The sequence below is a fragment of the Squalius cephalus genome, assembly GCF_949319135.1.
Source record: "Squalius cephalus genome assembly, chromosome: 21".
NCBI classification, from domain to species: Eukaryota; Metazoa; Chordata; class Actinopteri; order Cypriniformes; family Leuciscidae; genus Squalius; species Squalius cephalus.
This window is the reverse complement of record NC_137142.1, coordinates 10,535,618-10,541,629: the sequence shown is the minus strand read 5'-3', so window position 1 is coordinate 10,541,629 and position 6,012 is coordinate 10,535,618. Positions and strand designations below refer to the sequence as shown.

The 6,012-nt window shown below is 39.9% G+C and overlaps 1 protein-coding gene across 1 annotated transcript in view; it reads left to right on the top strand.

Annotated features, from left to right (window-relative positions):
• The first annotated feature begins 1,763 nt into the window (after nucleotides 1–1,763).
• haao (3-hydroxyanthranilate 3,4-dioxygenase) overlaps nucleotides 1,764–6,012 on the top strand; it is a 57,355-nt gene continuing 53,106 nt past the window's right edge. Inside the window, exon 1 of the mRNA XM_079855534.1 lies at nucleotides 1,764–1,811. The gene's annotated coding sequence lies outside the window, so the exon portion shown is untranslated. The remainder of the gene's footprint in view (nucleotides 1,812–6,012) is intronic.

The following is a 6,012-nucleotide window of genomic DNA, read 5'->3' as shown; positions in this document are numbered from 1 at the left end:
ATCTTGTTTTAAATGCATTATATTCACACAATCCACACACCATATACAATTTCAACCCGTTTGTCACCTCAACCTGGCAACCTATAACCCAGTTGCGCAGTCGTGGAAAGTTTAACCCGAAAGCGAGCTGATAGACATGGCAGGTGACGGCGGTGTCCTCACAAAGAAACCGAAGTACAGTTGTAAAGTTTCCATTTATGGATATTGCCAGAGTTTTTCCTGCATAGAGAATTATGAGGCGGCCGCCTCCGTCAAATTTCGTGCCGCCTCCGGCTCTCGACAAAACTCGGACAGACAGTCTTTTATTTTAAATAAATGTTCATTTTAAATCAGCCTATGTCAGTGTTATATGTTACCATATTATCATGCTTAACACTAAGAATTTGAATAATTGTAATGTGATGATCAGATGCAGATATCTAAATCAGAGAATATCATAGGTTCGGGCGGTTTGCGGGTGGATTATTTATTTTTAACAGTGGATTCGGGTGACTCAAAGTGCACCAGATTAATGAACTTACCTTTAAAATGTACAAAATTTTCTTCCGGGGGAGCATGCCCCCGGACCCCCCTAGAGGTACCAAGTACACTTAAAGAGATACTTCAGGATTTAGCATTAAGCTTTGTATTAGTAGAAAAAATGTAGTATTTTCTAATTACCGTGCTTTCCACCCTCATATCCCCCTGAGACAAGAGATTTATGTATTTTTTTGTCTGGAAAAAATCCTCCGATGACTCAAAAATCGTCATATTGCGTCATGGGAGGATTTTTTGGCCAGAGGCTAAAGACTACAGCCAGTAGTAGGGGCTGTTCCGCATGTTTTCAACCCGCCCATAGAGGGTGGGATCTCACTCACAGAATGTACACACAGTGTCAGCCGTCTTTCTTTGGAAGCTAAGCTAGCAGACTCTTGTTCTGTGGAGAAAGCTGAGTAGTAGGATAAAGCTAAATGGGTTACCATCCTCATTTTCTGGCTTTTCTCAGTCTAGAAAGCTCCAAATTCAAAAATTTCTTCACATTTATTCTACATAAATGACCTATTTTAAATACACATTCATTTTTCCAGAGGTGAAGTATCCCTTTAACAGCATGACTGTTGTATGCTGTTAAGTGTTCGGACTCTGACTTTTATTTTATTTTGATTAAAAAAATGTGTGCATGCGCCAACACAAAAAGTCCCACAGCTGTCCCCCCCAATGTGTGATTGACAATTTCGCCCTTGACTGTAATTCATTTCTGTTATTAAATCTATTACACTGTTGATTCTTCCTTTACACCTTAACCATCCCTTACACCTAACCATATGCCACAAAACCTGTCTGTAACATTACCCGTATCACACAATTGCTGCAAAAGTGTTTTTCAATACAATATGAACACAATAAGTACATTGTACCTAACAAATATTATTCTTAATAGTAAGTACATAGTTAAAACGTGACCCAATATTTGTTCAAAGTTTACACTAATTAAAAACAAATCATAATAAAAAAAAAAAGATTCTGCTATGAATCTTTTGTTGATTGTGTTGCTTTTGCGAGAAATCTCTTCTTGTGTTTTTTTAACACTTTTCAGCTGTTTGAGGGCCTCTCTGCTGAAAGTCTCCTCACAGCTTATATAAAATCTTGGCTCTTCAAAGCCCTTCATTTCTGGTTTTAAGTTATTGCCTTAGAAAGGATTTGATATAAAAGATGACTGACAACGTGATCTCTAATGCATTCCCTGCAAATGAGGAATTCATGCATCAGACAGAACTAAGGTCATATCACTTCCTTTTTGTATACAAAGCTACCACTTCACCCTCAGTTTGGTAAGTTTTTTTAATTTTTCATAATTCAAACAGATAATTCTGACACTCCTGTAGTCACAATTGCAATTTTTGAAAAACGTTTTGCTTATTGAATAAGGGTATACCCTTATAAGGGTTTCAGTGGAAATGATATAACTACTGTAGGAAATCTGTAGATCATGCTTTCCTTTTCATTTCACAATCCTTTTCATGAACACCTAACACAGAAATAGATTTTATATTTTCGACTTCGAATGATGCATTAATAATGTGGTATGGTATTCATAAATGCTACCACATGTCATTTTTGTTTTGTTTCATTAATTCAAATACAGTTGGCTGGACAATACAACATAGCTTCTATGAGGAAACAAGAGGTTATGTAATGTTAATGAGGAAGACACCCGGTTTCACTTCCACCTTTTTATATATGGTTCATGAGCCTTTTTTTTTTTATTACATTCTAATGGCAAGGACATTTTTAAACAGCTCGTTAAAGCTACACTTTGTAATATTTTAAGTTGATTTTTAGCAAAAAACATGTTATTTCAAAATTTTACGTTCTCATTAATGTGTAATCACTTCAACCAACAAATTAAGTATTCTCGTAAGTGTATAATCTGCCATTTAGAATACATACGAGCGAGTCGCTCGAATGGCGGATGCCATGTTGCGCATCCATCTTGAAAATACATTAGACAAAGAGGGACATACAAACTTCGCCTTTCGTGTTTTTACACGCAGTTGCACCGTGACGAATGCGAGAGGGAGATTTGCTCGCGTTTGCTGGCAGATTTGAAATAATACAGCCACCGTAGGAGTTAAAACGCCTTCGGAAAGGGAGGAGCTAGAAAGTAATATTCAGTTGGTATAGCAGTGATGCGCGGGTTGATCCAAAATGAGCGGGTGCCTGCGGTCACCCGCGGTTAGCCGCGGTTACGAGTCATCCAAAAATATTTTTAATGATATTCGGGTCGCGGACGGTCGGGTCAAATTTTAAAGGAGTGTCTTGCAACATGTTATCTACTACTAACATGTACAAGTTCAAATAAAGTTTTGACAAAAGAGTTTTTATAAAAAGATAAACCTCGCATATTTCAGCCTTTAAATCATTTTTATAAAAAGAATGAGTCAAAAAAAGATAAATTACTGACATTTACAATGCACATTAGCTTATCTTGTATTATTAATAGTAGAATTCGGTCCGATTTTCCCGTGGCGTCTGTTATTATTTGAAATAACGAACTTGAGCGCGCAAAAGACGCGATATGTGAACGGCCCTTGGCGAGCTATACCTCCAATGAGGCCACGAGCTACTGGTAGCTCGCGAGCGACGTGTTGGAGAAGTGGGAAATCCTTATTTACCTTTTGAATGTTGAGCGTTATTAACTTTTGAATAAATGCTGACGCGGGACAAAATGCCCGATTTCCCAACACGTTGAACTGAGCAATGCCATGGTACCATTTTAATAGGCTACTTTTAAACGCATATAGCTCAGTAATGTCAGTTTTATGTATTTTCTGAGAGGGGGCGGGATTTTTGTTGGGAAAGTCGGGGGAGAGCCCCCCCCGCACCACTAGTTCCTGCATCTATAGCCCAATGACACTACGATGAGCATTTACTACTTTTAAAAAATGCGGGTCAGGAAGCGGGTCAATCAATTCAATCAATCAATTTTTATTTATAAAGCGCTTTACAACAACCAAAGTTGATCAAAGCGCTGGACAGAGACAAAAGTAAAGACGAAAAATAAATGAGTGAAATACAAAACAATACAATAAAATAAAATACAACACATCTATAAAATCATTATGCTAATCAGTTGTCCATCAGGTGTCAAAGGCCGATCTAAAGAGATGGTGCTTCAGCCTGGCCTTGAACAGGGGCAGGTCCATGATGGAGCGTAATTCCAGGGGCAGAGCGTTCCAGAGTTTTGGCCCCGCTACCGCAAAGGCACGATCACCCCACTTTTTGCACCTGGACCGTGGGACCACCAGCAGATGTAGTTCAGAGGAGCGCAGGGCTCTGCTGGGCTGGTAATGGGTCAGCATGTTACACAGATAGAGAGGTGCAAGGCCATGGATGGAGCAGAAAACAAACAGTAGGATCTTAAACTGGATTCTGAACTCGACCGGGAGCCAGTGGAGAGAGTACAGGACAGGAGTGATGTGGTCATGTTTACGGGTGTTGGTAAGAAGCCGGGCTGCTGCATTCTGCACAAGCTGTAGACGGTGCAGAGAGGCCTGATTTAACCCGATGTAGAGGGCATTGCAGTAGTCCAAGCGTGAACTAATAAAAGCGTGGATTGTTTTCTCGAGGTCACTACAGCTGAGGAATGGTTTGACTTTGGCCAACCGGCGAAGCTGGAAGAAACTTGATCTGATCACAGAGTCTACCTGTTTATCGAGCTTCAGACTGCTGTCCAAAATCACTCCAAGATTCCTGACTACAAAACTAAGGTGGGTGGTCAGAGGTGTAAGATCAGGAGCTGCCTTTGTTGAACTAGAGGCATCAAATAGGATAAATTCAGTCTTTGATTGATTTAGACAGAGGAAATTTTGTGACAGCCAATGTTTAATATCATGCAGACATGTCTGGATGGACTGTGTGTCTGGGGAGTTCTGGGCAACTGGCAGAAAGACTTGTACATCGTCTGCATATAGATGGAAAGAGACATTATGCCGGGATATCACAGAACCTAAGGGGAGCATGTACAAGGAAAATAGAGCAGGGCCGAGGATGGAACCCTGTGGCACACCTGAGGAAAATGGGGCTAGAGAGGAAGAGAGATCATTGATCATCACAGAAAAAGTTCTATCTGCTAGATATGACTTGAACCACTGCAGCACGGGTCCTTGAAGGCCCACCTGCTGGGCCAGACGGGTCAGGAGGATAGAATGGTCCACCGTATCAAATGCTGCAGTAAGGTCCAGCATTACCAACAGCACAGGTTTTTTAGCGTCCAAGGATAGCAAGATGTCGTTCTGCACTTTTAACAGTGCAGATTCTGTGCTGTGGCGTGCCCTGAAACCGGATTGAAATTTTTCAAAAATATGGTTTTGATCCAAGAATGATTGAAGTTGTATGAAGACGAGCTTTTCGAGAACTTTAGAGAGAAAAGGCAGATGGGACACTGGTCTGAAATTTGAGAGAACTGATGGGTCAAGATTAGGTTTTTTGATTAGTGGCCTGACCACAGCCTGCTTAAAAACAGTTGGGACAGACCCTGAGCTAAGGCTGGCGTTGAAAAAAGAGAGAAGACATGGTCCTACTGTGTCAAAAACCTGTTTAACCACTCTAGATGGAACAATGTCCAGGGAACAATTGGTAGATCTCAGCTTCTGGACAACTTTGGAGAGCTGAAAGAGTGACACTGGCTCAAACACATCAAAAACAGCAGGAGGAGAAGGAGGTAATAGGTGCACGTATGAACCAACAGCTATACTGCTGTTTACACTCTGTCTAACTGAGGCCACTTTGTCAATAAAGTAATGGAGAAACTCGTCACAGGTTGATTTAGATACATTTTCAAACACGTTAACAGATGGATTTGTAACAGACTGAATTGTACTAAACAAGACTTGGGGCCGATTACAGCTATTGGAAATGACATATGAGAGGTATTTACATTTGGCTTCTTTAACAGCAATTTGATAATCAGAAAGACAGACTCTCAGAATACCCAGGGACACATGCAGCTTGTCCTTTTTCCACCTCCGTTCAGCCTGTCTGCAGCGCCTCCTCAGGGCGCGTGTGGTGTCATTCAACCAGCAATCTGGTTTAGGTTTGATCAGTCCCTCCAGGATTTCGCGATTTTTTTTGTGTGATTTTTTCTGGTAATTTCCAGAAATTTGCGAAAAAATTTGCGATTTTTATATTTTATAATTAGGACATCACATTTACAATAATAGTATTATGTCAGATGCACAATAGTCATACATGACACAAATCACAAACAAAATGCATAAAACTTGTTTATTTTGGTCTAATCAAATTCTCATCAAATTAAAAACTTTTGAAACAACCTATGGGCAATTTTTTTTACCTGACCTATGTAAATATTAACAGCAGGTGTAGTAATCAGGCATGTGATTGGCGAAGGACAAAAAAGCAGGAAAATATACTGAAATTCAATCAGGCAATCATACATTTCACAATTTTATATTTATATATGAATGTCAAGAATTCAGAAGTGTGTATATTTATATAGCCTACACTACA